The 18,478-nt window shown below is 45.0% G+C and overlaps 1 pseudogene; it reads left to right on the top strand.

Annotated features, from left to right (window-relative positions):
• Window positions 1-15,447: 15,447 nt before the first annotated feature.
• LOC131899250 (protein phosphatase inhibitor 2-like) lies at window positions 15,448-16,295 on the top strand (annotated as a pseudogene).
• The last annotated feature ends 2,183 nt before the right edge of the window (window positions 16,296-18,478 follow it).

Raw genomic sequence — 18,478 nt, 5'->3', positions numbered from 1 at the left:
AAATGCAAATGAAAACAATAAATGGAAGAGAAAGGAAAATGTACATCCACAGAGTGATGGCATGGCTCAGCCCGATGACTCAGTGGGTAAAAGAGCCTGACGACCAGAGTTTCATCCCTGAAATCCTCATGGTGGAAGGAGAGACCCAACCCTCATAAACTGGCTTCTGATCTCCACATGCAATCTGTAATGTACACATACCCAAACATATGAAAACCCATGAAATAAATGAATTTTTACCAGAAGAATGGTAAGCAGCTTCATTTATAATAGCTAAAAACTAAAAATAGAACAATGCCCATCACTAGAAAAAGTGGATGAACCAACTGGAATATTCATGTAGTGGGATTCTATTCAACAGTAAAGAAGAACAAATTCCTCATAGATGTGACAACTTGGACAAATCTCAAAAAATTTTACATTGAATGGGAGAAACTATCCACAAAACAGTACACAGTATCTGTTAGTAAACTGCAAAAGCTCTGGGTTTGGTGTCCTGGGTTTCGGCACCAAATGTAAGTAAATTGATGGCTGAAACTGCGAGGAGACAGTTAGTCCTAGAGGGCAAAATATCCCGGACACCTCAGAGCTACTTAGGACAAGAGCTCTGCCCTGAAGGTGTCCCGGACACCTGGAGCTGTTTAGCACAGCTCTGATGGCTGAACTGGAGACAGTTCAGCCCCAGAGGCGAGGTATCCCGGACAACTCGGAGCTACGTAGGACAAGAGCTCTGCCCTGAAGGTGTCCCGGACACCTGGAGCTGTTTAGCACAGCTCTGATGGCTGAGACTGTAAAGAAACAGCCCAACCTTGGAAAGGAAGGTTTTCTGACTTCTCAGGAGAGTCAGGCCTGGAACTGCTTCAGCAAGGAAGGGTATCCTGACTCTTCGGGAAGGTCAGGATATACCTGGTATGATGGGGGATGGTTTCCCCGCAGGACACAGCAATCCTGCTCCTCTCCTGGAGAGCCACAATCTCTGGCTCAGTGTTACCAGCTCTTTCTTGCTCAGTCCACTATGGGGCGTCCCAGCAAGGTTCTTCTGTTCAGCTCCCCCTTGCTCAGTCCACTATGGGATGTCCCAACAAGGTTCTTCTGTTCAGCTGTCAATGAAGGTCTTCACCCAATACTCTTTTGAGAAAGAGGTTTATTTGGGAAGGAGGAGACCAAGAGAGTAACTGCCTCTACCAGGGTGGAGAGAACAGCTCACAACTGACCCGGCAGGGTGGTTTATATAGGATGTCTATGGGGCGGAGTCAACTGTGATTGGTTAGTTTATTTTCTGCCCAGTGATTGGCCAGTTTTGTGAGCAAGGGGCAGAGATGGCCCTGATTTCAGGGCCAAACTGTGTTTCTCTCACTGGCCTTTCTTGGCTTTTTGACACTACCTCTAAGGCCAGGGCACATTTCTTTCACTGACTCTGATTCTAGGGACCAAGAGTGTTATTTTGGTACTAGTCTCAGAGTCAGGGCATATTTCTTGGGTTCTGGGTTTGGGGATAAAGTGTTCACTTCTCTGGCTCAGGTCCCAAACACAGGCTGTGTTTCTTTCCCTGGTCCTGGGCCCTAGGGCCAGGATTCTACTGTCCTGCTCTGTGATTGGTTGTTTTCACAAGTCAGTTGGACAGGGGCAGAGATGGCTCTGATCTGAGCTAAACTGTGTTTCTCTCACTGGCCTTACTTAACTTTCTGTCTCTACCTCTAAGGCCAGGGCACATTTCATTCACTGACTCTGATTCTAGAGGACAAGAGTGTTTCTTTGGTACTAGTTTCAGAGTCAGGGCATGTTTCCTTGGTTCATTTCTCTGGTCCAGGTCCCAAACACAGGCTGTGTTTCTTTCCCTGGTCCTGGGCCCTAGGGCCAGGATTCTGCTATCCTGCTCTGTGATTGGTTGATTTCACAAGTCAGTTGGACAGGGGCAGAGATGGCTCTGATCTGAGCTAAACTGTGTTTCTTTCATTGGCTTTATCTGAGCCATCTTACCCTAATTCTGGGCCCCAGGGTCAGGGTGGGTTTCTCTAGCCAGCCCCTTTTCCCTACAGTATCCAGAACAAGAAAAAGCAGTATATTATCTAAAATATTTTCTAGAAAAATGATAGTAGATAGTGCATGCCTATAATCCCAGTGTTCAACAGGCCTTGAAGAGACTAGGAAGGAGTTCAAGGTTAGTTTTAACTCCAGAATAAATTCCAGACCAAGCTGGGCTACAGGAGATCCTTTCTGAAGAAAACAAAAAAGGGTGGGGGGTGACTCAGCAGTTGAGTACATAGTGCTCATGCAGAGGACCTGAGTTTGGTTCCCAGTACCCACAAGGTAGCAGCTCACAGCTGTTTTAACTCCAGTTTCAGGGAATCTGATACCCTCTTCTGGCCTCCAAGGGCACACTGTATGCGTGTGATGCACATACATAAATGCAGGCAAAACACTTATACACATAAAGTTAAAAATAAATTTTAGAAAGGTTGACATCAGGCCACATGGGTGAGGAGACCCAAGGGCCCCAATTATTGTTCAGGGCTTCCTTTTATGGGGCTCAAGAGAAGGAAGAGTTGGTTACTAAAGAACATAGTTTGGGTGACTATTTTGAATGATAGATTAGGGTCTATAATCATTTTTCTACTGTGTATGTCCCTTCCCAAAATGCATCCTGTTTCGATTATATGCACACCCCATTATACATAGGTATAAGATAGTAAATAGTGGATTCTCCTTAAAATATTACTAGAAGTCTCAGTTTTGCTTTTCATGAACCCAAAACCAGTTCAGACTGGATTGACCCTTCTATTCTCTATACTTAGATATGCTTGAATAGAAACTGTCCAAATTTGATTGTTGCCCGGGGGCGGAAAACTTATGCCATTGTTGAGAGACAGGAGTGTATGCTGTCTGATGCAGGAGTCAGGGTTGAGTTCTGAGGGTACTAGATCCCTTGTTTGGATAGGGCTGTGGGTGCATACTATGTGCAGGTGAAGAACTTGGGCTGCCAAGGGCAATGGGACAAGTGAGCGGGTGTGTCTAATGAAACCAAATGGAGCTCCCAGGGTACTAAGCTATCTCTTACACTTGCCTCCTTTGGTTTGCTATAAAACTCAGCACTGTCCTGTAGATGTAATTCTAAATGGTCTTATTAAATAAGAAACGCAGAGCCAAATACAGAGTTAAAAGCCCAAGAGGTCAGAGCACTAGTGAATAGCCTTTAGCTTACCAGTCACTGCTGTCCTTCCCCTGAGAGAGAGAGACCTTCTCCTGTGTGACCTGTCTTTTTATTGCCTTTCTGTTCTACCTTTTCATTGGCTCTAAACCCAACCACATGATTTCCTTGTCACTGCCTGTCTATACAGACCTCCAGGTCTCTATAGTTCATACTGAGATTAAAGGCTCGGGTCACTGCTTGAACACACAGAGACTCTGCCTGCCAGGTGATTGGATTAAGGGCGTGTGCCACCACCTCCGGACTTCTGCTAAATGGCTTGCTTTTAGCTCTGACCCCCAGGCAACTTTATTAACATACAAATAAAATCACATTTCAGCACAAATAAAGTATCACCATACTGTCTTGCCATATAACTTAATAATCATGGTCTTTGATATTTACCCAAATGAATTGAAAAAGTATGTCCACACAAAAACCGTATGTTTAGAGCACTGCGCCTTCCTTGTTGTGTGACACAGGGAATCATGTACATTCCAGGCTGTCTTGAGCTCTTTCTGTAGCTGAAGATGGCTGTAAACCCTGCTCCTTCTGTTTCCACCTCTATAGTGCTGGGATTAAAGGCTGGGACCACCAGACCCAGCATTGTAAGGTAGTGTTTTTCGTAACTGCCAAAACTTGGAAGCAACCAAGATGCCCTTTAGTTTGTAAATGAATAAACAAAATCCAGATGTAGAGGACCAGCCCCCACACTTATTTACCCCAGGAACTCTTGAGGAATGAGGGATAAGAGACTTGGTTAGAAATAGAGAGGGAGAGAAACAGAGAGAAAACACAGGATAGACTCGAGTGGGCGTGGATCCTTATCCACCGGCCCAGAACTTTATTCCAAAGGTCAGTTTATAACAGTGCCAAGGGGTGGAGCGAAAGACTTGCTAGTTAGACCCTTACAAACACCTGGCACCCAGGCCGGTGGTCCAATCAACCTCTTATGCAGTCCTCCTGGGTACAGCCACTAGGAAACGTAGTGGCCTCCAACAGCCAGCCAATGGACTGTTTTAGCACTAGGATTAAATATGCTACCAAACCATGGAAAAACATTTGCAGAACTTGAAATGCATACTAAGTGAAGGAAGGCAGTCTGAAAGGACCACATGCTGTGTGACTCTAACTGTGTGACTTTATGGAAGAGGCTAAATGAGTGTGAGACTAAAAGGTCACTTAGCCCAGGATTAGTTGGTGAAAGGAACCAATAGGAAGCGCATAGAAGACTCTTAAAGCAACGAGACTATTTTGTATGACAGCAGTAACAGTGCATACATGTCGCTCTATATTTTTCCACTAACAGAGAATACTTGTCTCGAATGAACCCTCACTTGGAAATTGCAACAGCCTCCATCAGGGAGGATGACTCAGAGCTGGTCAAAGTATCACTCTGTCCTCAATCAGTCATGCCTTGGACACAATTAACACCTGGTTATATAGAAGCCATGAAGATTTGTAAAGTTCACACATGGGACAAGGTAGAGCCAAGCCTTTTATTATACTAACATCTATAAAGATACAAGTCATTTCTAGATTTACATAAGTCAACCTAATGCCATCTGCCTGTGACCCCTGTCTGCCATCCTGAAGAGGACTACACTGAAGTGGAAGGAACCAGATGACTACAGAAGGAACTGGGAGACACGCTTCTTTGGAGGAAGCCATTTTAGGCTGCCTTTGGGGAGATCATATTCTGTGACTTTACATTCTATGAAATCTCCATTTACACAAAGTTGTACTCCATACTGACATAACACTTTTAGCCAGGAGGTGGTGACACACGCCTTTAATCCCAGCACTCGGGAGGCAGAGGCAGGCGGATCTCTGTGAGTTCAAGGCCAGCCTGGTCCCCAAAGCAAGTTCCAGGACAACCAGGGCTACACAGAGAAACCCTGTCTTGAAAAACAAACACCCCCCCCAAAAAAACCCCACCGTTTCATTTTATGAATGTACATATTGTCCATGAAAGCAGTTTTGTCTTTTGCAGAGACAGGGCCACAACAGCCATTTCTCATCAGAACCAGGGAAGCAAAAAGAAACTGGCTCATGCCAGTCTCGTGGGAGATGGAGGACAGTGAGTGAGAGGGTCTGGCAGTCGTTCCACAAGGGTCACAAGGCTTTCATTCTGTCAGAACTCAGGTCAGTTGTGGGTCAGACCTTTGCCTGTGTGGATACACGCCATGATGGGGTCATTTTCCTCCAGCCTATTTCTATTATTATTATTTCTATTATTATTCTGGCCTGGAGAAATGGCTCAGTGCCTTGGATTCTGTTCCTACCCCACACATAATGGTTCACAACCATTCTAGGGATGCCTTCTTTTGATTTCTGCACGGACCAGGCACACAGGTGGTGCACACATGTACATGCAGGCAAAACTCTTACACATGGTAAGCTAAATAAATCTTAAAATGTTAGTTTCTTGCCCAGTAGTGGTGGCGCACGCCTTTAATCCCAGCACTTGGGAGGCAGAGGCAGGCGGATCTCTGAGTCTGGGGCCAGCCTGGTCTACAAAGTGAGTTCCAGAACAGCCAGGGCTACACAGAGAAACCCTGTCTCAAAACAAAAAGTTAATTTCTTAGGCAGTTTTGCACATGGACACAGTGTACACTGACCACTTTCACCTCTCACCTCCCTACCACCCCATAGAAGTTCTCTGACTCATTCACAGCTGTTTTGTGATCCACTGGGATTAACCAGGTCTGTCTGTGTGACTAGGGATCTGAGCTATCTCTTGGAGCCTAGTGGACTCAGCAGTAGGTAGACAACTAAGGATGGCGGCTGCCCTTCTTCCAGAGTCTTATCAATAGCCAGTATTTCAAGGGTGAGCACCCCCAACCCCGCCTTGAGTTACCGATAGGGCTTGTCTTATATGCACCCGGTACAGGTAGCTAAACTGTACGTTAGTGATTGCCGTAGTTGTATGGAGTCTAGAGAATGGCGTTTCATACCGCTTCACCGTATCTTCCGGCTATTACATACTTCCTGTCATCTTTTCCATAGTGTTCCCTCAGCCTTAGAGGAGATGCTGTAAAATGCCTTGTCTAGAGCTATGCCCACAGCAAGCCTATTTATTTGTTAGTAATGGCAGCTGCAGTCTTGTGTGGATGGAAGGATGCAGACCTCACTTGATTGATCACGATTTGCAGAAAATACAAGGTCTTATTTTCTGACGGTTAGATCTTAGAGTCTCGATGTTCTAGAAATTGATTTGCTTCCTCCGGCCATGTCTTGTCAGGTGAGTGAGGGGATTAGTGGTAAGCTAACAACATTGGCCTTTGAATTCCGATGATTTCATTTGTATTGTATTGTTCTTTCTACAGTACAGTTCCCTTTTCTCAATTAGTCCTTCTTATTTCCTTACAAGGCTTTAGGCTGGAGCAGAGCTGAGTGGTAGAGTCTGTGCTTAGCATGTGAAAACCCTGGGCATTCTGTCCTCAGCACCGAAAGAAAATGCTGAATAAAGATCTTTGCTGTGTGGAGGAACGAGCTCTTAAGCAGTGGTTTGGCATTACCGATGGTTACAGCCCCATTTCTGTCCAGATAGAGCAGCCTAAATCAACAGTTCCTTTTCAGGATGCTGTCTGAACAAGGCCTATTCCTGTTTGGGTATGCCTCATGGTATAAGACATTAGGAAAAATTAAGGCTAACACTCACAAAGTCAATAACCCACAGGAAACCCGTGGATTATTGAAAAAATAAAATACCCTGTTGGAAGCCTGGAAAAAATGTATGCCAATGTTAAAAAAAAAAAAAGTACTAGGTACATGGGAAATCAAATACGCAACTTGGTTAGCTGCAATGTCAAAGAAGCTATTATAAGAAGGAAAAAGATGTCTTTGAAAACCTAGAAATATAGTTTCTGATGGGGAGAATTGGGGAGTTAGAAAAACATGGCAGCTCAGATGCTAAGCAGAAATTACACGGACTGCAAAAGAATGATGACTTCTTTGCTAGGGACTCGAGTGCTCCTCTCTGAAACATACCTGAGAAAACGCCAGCTAGAGAACCAGTGGGATTAAAGAGATGAAAAGGGATTGGACGTGTGGCCAGAGGCTGGGAGGTGGGGGGGTCTGGTTGCTGGTGGCTTAAATGAAGAGGCTACAATAAAGCTTTGAGTGTGAGAGGTGACTGAGGACAGAAGTTTTATCTTTCTTTCTCTCACAGCCTACTCTTTCACCTATATATTTCATTCTCCCCTTGGCCTTCTCCTAAATCAGCCTGGCTTTTCGTCTCTGCCTTGAATGTTTTTTTTTTTTTTTTCTGCTTTCTGACCTTATCTTTGTCATTTCCAAATTATGATGCTTTAAATAGGGCTTTCTGTGCAGACAGGAGGGTCACCACTCAGAGGCAGTCCTGTGAAATTTCTCCACCAAAGTAACTGGTACCAGGAGCATGTGAGGGGCAAAATTTGCATCATTGTGCTTTGCTTCTTTCTCTGGGGCTGGACAGGACCATCGACTAAGGCCACCCTGGCCTTGAAGGGTTTGGCTATGGGAGGCTGACACCTGGTGGTCAGACACGGGAGGTGCAGAAGAGTTCACAATGGCCTCCTTCCTTTCTTTACCATTTACTGCCTAAAGGAATTATCTCATTTAAATGTCATAAGTCATGCATGCTGGTTCACAGCACTCAAGAGGCTGAGGCAGGAGGATTGCTGACAGTTGAAGGAAACCTGGGCTAGAGTATGAGACCTTGTCTTTAAAAAAAGATGGAAGGGGCTGGAAATGTAGCTCAGTTGGTGGAGTACTTGCCTACTATGCATGAAGTCTTGGGTTCAAGACCCAGTACTGCATAAGCCAGATGTGGTGATGTACACCTGTAATCCCAGCACTTGGAAGGTAGAGGCAGGATCAGGAGTTCAAGGTCATCCTTGGCTACATAGGGAGTTCAAGACCAGCCTGGGATATATGAGACTGTGCCTCAGAAAACCAAAAAATAAAAAGACCGAACAAAAAATCCAATAACAGTAAATTAAAAGAAATAAATCTATCTCATAACAATCCTAACGAGGCATGGTGGCTCAGGCCTTGGCAAGCAGAAGCAGAAGCCCTGCCTTGAGTTCAGGCTAGCCTGGACTACAGAGTGATGCTCTTGCATCCCAAACCAAACCAAATCCCCCAAAACAGCCTTTTGCAGTGGGTATCACCATCACAACTTGGTATATGAATGATTTATAGTGAACTGGTAAGGTCATTTAAGGACCCGAGTCTACAGCTTAATTGTGAAAATGCTTGCCTAGCAAGTTTGAAGGCCCAGCCTTGCACTCCAGCACCAGGGAAGCTGGGAGTGGCGGCACATGCCTGTAATCCTGACGTTTAAGGGGCTGAAGTGGAAGGATCACTGAGAGTTTGAAACCAGCCTTGGCTAACATAGCGAGGTCCAGGACAGTTTGGGCTACAGAGTGAGATTTTTGTCCTCAGACCAAATTAATTATTTTATTAGTACAGTTGGTGTATGTTCAAAACTCAGCAAGAAACCAGACAGTTACTTCATCTACTGCTGTCCAGTTGCTGCTACTTTAGACTGTTCCACCTGAATGGGCTCTCAAGATGGATTTTTACTCATAAAAATACTGCAGGAAAGGCCAGGGAGGTGGCTCAGTGGGTAAAATGTGAGCTGCATGATCCTGGTAACCTCCATTACATCTCTAGAACCCCCAAGAGGGTGGAAAGGAGAGAATTAACTTCACAAAGTTGTTCTCAGACCTCCACATACACACTCTGGCACCCCTGCCCACCCCACATCATGTACATATATACACAATAATTAATTAAAAACCAACCAGGTCTGGTGACACATGCCTCTGATCCCAGCACTCAGGAGGCAGAAGCAGGTGGATCTCCTTGAGTTTGAGGCTCGCTTGGTTTACATAGTGAATTCCATACATACGCATGGCCAATATTCTGGCAAGGAGACCGGGAGACTGGCGACATGTTCGGTGACAGACTGGCCAGTATGTTGTTGGATAGTTTCAACGAAGAGCTGATGGTAGATAGCGTGGAACTCACAGAAGCAATGCTAAAAGAATTGTTGCAAAGCAGAAGCAGTGATGAAGTAGGAGAATGCCAAGCTTCACCTCGGACATGGTTCTGTGATATACACAGCATAAATAAATGAGCATCTTCCACTGGAGAGAGGTACAAGAGAAGTGGTACCTTTCATTTAGGGCTAGGAAGTGGCACAGAGTACATGAAGATGAAGGGATGAGAGAAGAACCATGACCAGTCAAATGAGATGTCTAAAAAGAAGAGTGGTTATTAGCTTTCCTCAATGCAGAGGCCCTTGGCTACCATGGGGGACAGACATTTGGAGTCATCATTTTAAATCATCAGGGAGGAGTCAGGAGCCATCAACTTAGAAGTGGTGGTTGTGCAGATAAAATCAAAGCCATTACAGTGATTAACTTCACTTGGTGGAAATGATGGAGATTAGAAAGTGAGGAGTACCTTTAAAAGACTGAAAGGTAAAAGCTTTTACATCCTAGAAAGGAGGAGGTTTTCCATCAGCAAGCTACACTTTGAACCTCGATAATTTAAAGTTGTGTGTGTGCATGCTAGAGGCAGAACCCAAGACCTTGTACGGAAGCATTCCACCACTGAGCTGCATCCCTACCTTTTAGGAGGATTTCTTTTGCTTTTAGCTCCCCTTACGCCTTCTCTTTTTTAAATCTAAGCCTCATGTGTTCCAGGCTGGCCTTGAACTTCCTGTTGTAGCCAAGGATGACCTTGAATTCCCGATCCTTCTGCCTCCACTTTTGAAGTGCTGTGATAACAGGTGTGTGTTACCACATGCCCAGGTATGTGATGCTAGGCATCCATCCCAGGAATTACTACCTGTGAGGTAAGCTCTCTACCAGCTGAGGTGCATCCTTAGCCCTGCCCAGCATGTCTGTGGATGACAACTTTCTGAACTTTCTTGGAAGTTTGTTGGCGTTTCATTTTATATATGTCTTTGTTTCTCATTTTCCTTTGTGTAAACATGTATGTGCCTGTGTGTGTGCAAGTATGAGTGTGTCTGTGTGGTGTGTATGTGTATGTTTGCTGGGAATAGAACCCAAAGCAAGTGTTCTGGTTAGGTTTTTTTTTTTGTTTTTGTTTTTGTTTTTGTTTTTGGTCAACTTTGCAAGAGTGATCTGGAAAGAGTAAACCTCAGTTGAGAAAATGCTTCCATCAGATTGGCCTTCAGGCAAGTATGTGGGGGCATTTTCATGAATAATGATTGGTGTGGAAGGGCCCATCCTACTGAGCAAGCCTTGAGGAGCAAGCTAGTAAGAAGTATTCCTCCATAGTTTCTGGTTTAGTTCCTGCTTCCAAGTTCCTGCCTTGAGTTCCTGCCATGACTTCCTATAATGATGGACTTTAAACTATAAGATGAAATAAATCCTTTACTCTCCAAGTTGCTTTTGGTCGTGGTCTTTATCACAGCAATAGAAAGCAAACTAAGACAAGTGTGCTACCGCTGAGCCACATCCACACCCTCTTAGACATCTGTTCTTAAAAACTAAGTAAGTTTTGTTTATTTATGTGTATGAGTGTTTTGCCTGTATGTATGTATGTGCTCCATGTGCATGCCTGTTGCCTTCAGAGGTCAGAATTGGGCATCAGATCCCCTGGAACTTGAGTAACAGATCACTGTGAGCGACCATGTATGCTGGAAACCGAACCCAGGTCCTCTGCAACAGCAAGAAGTGTTCTTAACTTCTGAGACATCTCTCTAGCACTTTAGACATCTCTTGTCATCCTTAGAGATTCCATCAAGTTTTCTGCTCTTGAGAACTACAGTCTGTCTCTGTCTCTCACTCCCTCTCCTGTTTCTGATTCTGCCCATTTGACATTTTTTTTCATAACTGCAATAAAGGAAACATTGTGATCAAAAGCCCATAGAGATCTTGAAGTAGGTAAGAGTGAACCTGAAGCAGCTTGTGTTGGTTGGCCTTGTTCTTTTCCTGTAGAATGAAGGATGTAATCATTGGCTGAAAATGAGGGCCTAATTCATCCCTATAAGGTTGTTGTGCTCACCAAATGAGATAGTAGATATGAATCAGTTAGCATAGTGCATGGTTGGATAAGGCAGAATTTTGACAAAGCACCCTGTGTCTATTGGGCATGGTGGCACATACCTGCAATCCTGGCACTTGAGGGGCTGAGGCAGGGAGACTGAGAATTTGAGGCCATCCTGAGCTACTGTCAATATGCTGTTACAAACACCAAAAGCAGACCTTGCGGAGAAGTCAAAGTCCTGTGGGGCATGGCTCTAGTTGAGGCAACTTACAAAGGTTGGGCAAGGCTCCACAACTGAGAATGTGGTATGGGTGGGGTAGGTGTGGTGGCCTTGGGTGTTATCCAGGGATAAGTGAGCACACAGAAGCAGAGATCTGGAAAAGCAGAAGCCTATGTGCTACAGAGGTTCATGTAAACCAGTTGAGTTCCCTTACATGGATGAAGTAGTTGGTTTTAAGAGAAGCATGGGTGTTAGCAAGCTATTTTCTAGCCAGGTTGCGTTAGTCCCCAATGTTTTCTCCTCGGTAGGTCTTTGAGGGTTATCCATTACGATGCATTACAGAGTCTAGAAGTCTAACTTTGTACAGAGTCTAGGCACCTAGGCAGTATGGCTAGGGGTTTCTGTCATAAAACTGTAACCAGGAAAAGGAAAGAGAGAAATGAGGACAATTGATGGGCAAGGAGAAATGGATGAGGGAATTTAGGATAGCAAAAGGCCTAGTTTGAGTGTGAGTAGAGGCATATGCCTGAAATAGGCACTTGGAGACAGTGGAGACAGGGGGGCCAGGACAGCTTTGGGTACCTAGTGAATTTCAGGCCAACTTGGCCTACATCAGGCACTATCCTCCAAAAAATAGCCAGAAAAGCACTTCATGCTCTTACAGAGGGTCTCCATTTGATTCCCAGCACCTACATAGTACCCCAAACTATCTGCAACTTCAGTTACAGGGATCCAATGTCCTCTTCCGACCTCCATGGGCATGCATGTAGTACACATACATACATTCAGGTAAAAAACTCATGCAGATAAAATAAATATTTTTTAAAAGGGGACACATTTGTGTGTGTGTGTGTGTGTGTGTGTGTGTGTGTGTGTGTGTGTGATAATATGTTGTGAAGCACACAAAGGATAGGGTTTTGTAGGCTAGCCTATGACTAAGTAACAAAGAAGAAAACTAGGCTTGTCGATAGAGGCCTGTAACCCCAACTACTTGGGAGGCAGAGGCAGGAAGATTGCAAGTTCAAGGTCAGACTTGACAACTTAGTAAGAGCTGGTCTCAAAATAAAAGGTAAAAAGAAGTCCTGGATACAGCTCAGTATTGGAGAGCCTTGCTTAACCCAAAGAAGGCCCGAGGTTCATTTCCAAATACTAGGCGCTGGAGGAGGGAACAAGAGATTGAATGTGGGGGTAAATATGATGAAAGCACATTATTTGAATATGAGAAAGCATCCCAGTGAGACACATTATTTGGTATAATTAAAATATGCTAATATAAATGTTGAAAACAAATAATATCTAGGGCTGGCAAAATGGCTCAGTTGAGAAAAAACTTTAAAAACTAATAAAAATAAACAAACAAAAAAGATAGCTGAGTGGGTCGAAGCTCTTGCTGCCAAGTGTGGCTACCTGAATTCAATCCGCAGGACCCCCTTGGTGGAAGGGGAGGACCAACTCCTGCACATTGTCCTCTGCCCTCTACATGTATGCTCTGCCATTCATACCTGCACCTGTACACACAAGATCAATAAAAGACAGCCAAGTTTCAATATATCTCTATAGATAGATATTTAGAACCCACATATGTAAAAGCTGGAAGTTTAGTTCTAAATATGAACACCATAAATCTGTAAAGTAAGTTTTTATATATTGTGGCAAGGGAGAAGGCTGTGGGGGAAGCCAGAATATCTGATTAAGAAAAAAGACTGGAGAGCAAAGAATTCATTGTCCTGGCAGCCATGGTGCATATCCCAAAGACAGAGTTGGAGGGTGGGTTCAGATTAATTTTTATGGAATGACAAGCAGATTAACAGGGAAAAATATTGGGGGGGCACTTTATTGAGAGCTGGGTCCATGCCCCTGGGCAGGCTCAGGATAGAAGGAGACACACATGCCAGGGTGGATCGCTGTACCTGTCCTATGGCTCTGTAGTCAGGAGTAAGACAAGGACTCCATCTGACCTAATGCGGGCACTATGAAGAGAGAGCCTCCCACTCCGGGCTTGATGTATGCTGATCAGACCATTAAGCCAACCTCAGTCCTCCATGGATGCTGTCCTCTGGGCTCCCCACTGTGTTCTGCAGAGCTCCCTAGTTCACACTACTTCTGTGGCCCTAGTCTGCCCACGTGTCCCCTACCACCCAAGAATAACCTGGTGTTTCCTCTCTGTCACAGTGTGTCAAGATGATGATCCTGGGTACCCCCTTACTTCCTCACTGATAGGAACCCCCTGTCCCACACCCTCAAGTCCCCCAGGACAGGGCTACACAGAACTGGGCTCCTCCCCAGCCAGAGGCCTGTGTGTTTGGAAGATCCAAAGGGGGAAGGAGGAGCTGTGACCCGCACAGGCAATCCCTGAGCTCCCACAGACAGGCAGGAGAGGACACACAGGCCAGCACCCTGTTGGGTAGAAGCTGAAGAAGGAGGAGACAAGAGGGGCTGTGCAGTCAGGACCGCTCCCAGCAAGTGGCTCTGGTAACTCCAGAGGGCAGAGTCAGTGGGAGCTGAATTGGCTTAAATGTGTGGGTGCAGACTTAGCCATCATGAGAGGCCTGGAGGACCCTTGAAGTCCTGCTGTGAGTCAGGGCAATTTGGCAGGCTTGAGAGAGGCAGGAGAGAGCCACACTTGGCTGCAGCAGCGCAAATGGGAGTGATGGCCCTCCGATTCCAGGTCAAGTGATGGCTTCTGAACGCCCAGAGCAGCCAGGCCTCTCTCTGCATGCAGGGGCCCAGCATCCTTCTGGGCAGTGGTGGGGAGGTGCCCCATCAGAGGGAGACACAGGGCCACCTTTACCAGCTCTCCTGGGCCTGGAGGATTGCCTAGGAGTTGGGAGCCAGGCTTTGCATTTCAAACATCAAGATAAGCCAGACATGGTGATACGAGCCTGTAATCCAAGCACTGGGAAGGCTGAGGTGGGGAGGATCAGGAGTTTAAGGCCAGCCTGGGCTACAGTGAGATCGTCTCTCAAAAAAAGGGAAAACCCTGGCAACAAAAACAAGTCAGGATAGACTGTGCACAGGGGGACATTTGATCCCCCTCTAGGTGACACTGGAAAGCCTGACAGTGTCAGAGCAGAGGAAGCTCAGGAGGCCTTACTCTGAGTTATAGCCTACTAGCGTTGGCCTTGGGACCATTGCTCCATGTCCCATTCAGCCCTGGAAGTGGTCCGTCTTAAGCCTTCATCTGGCAAGACAAACACAGTAGGGGTTTTGTCTCAGCTCCGATTTGGGCATGTGATTTGGTATATCCATAAAGGCCAGAGGCTGTACTGATACCATTCTGTGAGGGTCTCAACTAGGGTTGGTGACCCCAGACAATTGTATCAGGAAAAAAATCTTAATCTTGGCATAGTTACATACTGTCGACTGAGTTTGCATGGGTATGTGGTCACAGTTGCAGCCAGTGTCCTATATTCAATGGGGAGGTGATCATACGCTGGTCTCCATGAAGTTTGTCTACCTGGTGGAGGCATGAGCAGTATCTGAGGGAAGGAAGGGGTTTGTGTATCTAACTAAAGGTTGGCCAAGAACCCTGGTCTGTTTAGGAAATGCTTAATCTGGATGCGTTTGTTCATCGCATCATTGGAAGTGATGTTGTTTCGTGATCACTTCCCTACTAGTGGTATCTCCTGAGAAATGATAGAGACCAGGAAATGGGCTGTGACTGGCTGCTAGCACAACAAGAAGGGGTTTTTAGACTTTTTTTCTAGACTTTGATATTCTTGGGACTCATGTTCTTTTTAATGACAGAACTTTTTGTTTTGTCTGAGACAGGGTCTCACAAAGCTGCTGAGGAGGACCTTGCATTTCGGATCCTCCCAGTTCCACCTCCAGACTGCTAGGATTACAGGAATGTGCCGTTGGACCTGACTCCAGAATTGCATCTAAAGAAATAAAGGGGGCTTCGGTGTCTATGTTGCTCCTGCCCTGGGACACTAGGTTGGTCTCCTCTGTGGGTCCATGGGATTCAGTGTAGGAGACAGCAAAGGGCATCCAGCTGTGCAGTCTGCTGTGGCATTGATTGAGGACATTGTGACATAAGGGGATACTGATAGTGGTTTCCAGGACAACAGATGTAGCGGCTTGAGCCTTCTGTGTCTGCTCCGCAGTGGGCTGGAGGGTCTCTTCAGCCACCATCCCTTTGTCCCATGTCAGCAGGAACCCTGAGCTGACAGCTGGAGCAACCAGTAATGGCGACCTCGATGGCCTTGCATAGACGCATTGAGGGAATCCTAAAGAACAAGGCATCTGCAGCTTCCCCAGTGGTGGCCAGGGGAAGAGATGAGTAAAAAGTCCCAGAAGTGGGATGAAATGAATATCCTGGTAATGTATCTCCAGCTGACAAAGACAATGGTTTGATTGAACTAGATGACCCAAACACTCTTTACCACAAGGTGATAGGTGATGAGGAAGATACCTCCAGTGATTCAGAAGCCAGTGATTCCAGGACTCCAGATACACTGGCTAAGAAATTAGTTGCTGCTGAAAGCTAGGAGCCCAAACATCAGATTCAGGAATAAGAACACAGTGGAGAGGAAGAGCCAAAAAAAGAAGCAAGAGTTTGAAATGAAAAGGAAGCCTCATTAGAACGAAGGCCTGAATATTAAATTAGCTGGACAGTTCATTTCAACAGATCTGTACGATGAAGAGGAAGAGGATGCAGATGGAGACGTCCTGAATATTGAAGAGTCAAGGACCTACAACAATCCACTGACAGCAAAACAAATCCCAAAGTGCATAAAAGAAATGTGTTCAACATTGCAGTCATTCGTCAAGTACAAACCTCGTTACTGTGACACACTACTTCTTGATCTCTACAATTTGTGACTTAAGTATCAAAATGCATGGCCAGTTAGCATCTATTGCCAAACATTAAGTGATAAACATTAAGTGATAAGACGCATTAGACTGGAAATGCCTGATTACTGCATGTATTCTTGTACCTCGAACTTCCCTACAAATACAGTGTAATATCATTAGTCCCAAACGGCTTTATTTTTTATAAGAATGCTTGTTAATTTGTGTGAGGTAGTCCATAGCTTTTATGCTTTAGAAATGAAATGTCATTGGGGGAACTAATTTGTTTTAGTCACTTCTACATGGTGGTACCTCTTAGAAAAACTTTGTGAGGGGGTGGTTTGATATTTTTTTCTTATTCAAAAACCTGTTGGTTTCAGTAGAATATATAGGTAGATATTTAGGGTGAAAGTATTTTTACCTGTTTTCTTTAGCTTGTTTTGGCTAATTGAGGAGACTAGGAGTTACCGTTGCATTTTTTCTCATCTATGACCTCTAAAAGTCCTGTTGATTTTCTTTGTGCTTGTAAGGGAAGAACTGAAGTTTTCTCATCCAGACTAGTTTTCCCCACTCCCACCCAATTAAATTACCATGCTCAAGTGGCCCTGACATCTGCTCTGCTTGTTTTGGTTTTCTAGGACCACGTGCTGTCTTGACGTTCTCCTTCTGTACTTGTCTTGATCTGCTTTTCTTTCCTCCTCCCTTCTGCCTAGACACATACAGTTGTAAGGATTGTATTATAGGATGGCGAAGTCTGTCAGACACGAGGAACTCCTTTCTTGCATATTCTGTCCTTTGCTGCAGTCATGAAATTCTCACTTTGATACAAATACAGGAAGTAAATAGATCGAGTAGCCACACCATGGCAGGAAGGACAGCTGAGCAGCCTGATCTCTCTCTTTCCCAAAGTTTAGGGTCTCGAGTGGGCGCCCCAAGAACCCAGACTCCGATCCAGTTGATGCAACAGCAAGAGGTGTTTATTGTTGCGGCTGTACAGTTGGGCTAACTCAGCTCCAGAGAGCAAGAGTCACGCCTATTGCAATCACATGGGTACTTTTAAAGGAAAAACCCACAAAAGCCATAAGATTACAATTCCCATACAATTTCGTTTCACAAGATCATTGTCTGATCACAGAGTGAGTACAGTCATGTCCACATGTACATTCTTCCCGAAACCTCAAGGGGGGTATCAAGGCAGGAGTGGAGTTTACACAAAGGTCACAGTGGTCCTTCCTGGAACACTTGTAACTATCCCAGTCACAGTTGAGCACATCTCTTAACAGAAATCTTTTTATATTGTTACATTGTTGCAGGGGTGGTTGAATAATGATTGAGTCAGCTTGCCCTTGGAACTAGATTTTTAGTTTCTCATTTCCTGGGGCTTGGGGTGTAAGCCTGAAGGGTTAGGGTCTTTCATGCACTTCTCTGATTAACAGCTTGGTCAATACATGGCTAATATTAGTTCATCGGACCTACTTAGACTTTAGAAAAAAATTAACTGAGGTTTTTTGCATGATGAGAGAATTGTATATAACCAGATATATGAGTGTTCCTGAATGTACAGACAGAATTTTGCCTGAACATTTTTTTTTTTGGTTTTTTGAGACAGGGTTTCTCTGTGTAGCTTTGCACCTTTCCTGGAACTCGCTTTGTAGACCAGGCTGGCCTCTAACTCACAGAGATCTGCCTGGCTCTGCCTCCCGAGTGCTGGGATTAAAGGTGTGTGCCACCACCGCCCGGCATGACAGACCTTTTAAAGTAATATATATATATATATATATGTTATATACACATATATATGAAATTGCTTTTATTGAACAGGTTGTCTTCCACTTTAAATGTATGGAATTATCATGATGTCAACATTTTTAAAAAGTGGGGAGAGTCCAAAAACAAGGAAGAAAGGCAGGAAGGGGCCAGCAGCAAGTTGGCTCGTCAGTTAACGGTGCCTACCTCCAAGCCTGAAGGCCTGGGTTTGATACCTGGGGCCCACACAGTAGAAGGAAGGACTCCTGGAGTTTGTCCTCACACTTCCACATTTGAACTATGGCACTTTTTATAATTCCCCCAAATAAACAGAGAAATGTTAAAAAGAAAGAAAGTATAGTGTTGGTGATGTAGTTCAGTTGGTGGATTGTCTAGCATGCATGAAGTCCTAGATTTGATCATAACACTGAGTAAACCAGGCCTCATGGCTCCAGTACCTATAACACCAACACACAGCAAGTGAAGGCTCGGGGATCAGGCATTCTAGGTCATCATGGCTA

Source organism: Peromyscus eremicus, chromosome X, assembly GCF_949786415.1.
Source record: "Peromyscus eremicus chromosome X, PerEre_H2_v1, whole genome shotgun sequence".
NCBI lineage: Eukaryota > Metazoa > Chordata > Mammalia > Rodentia > Cricetidae > Peromyscus > Peromyscus eremicus.
This window is presented reverse-complemented; position numbering and strand designations above follow the sequence as displayed.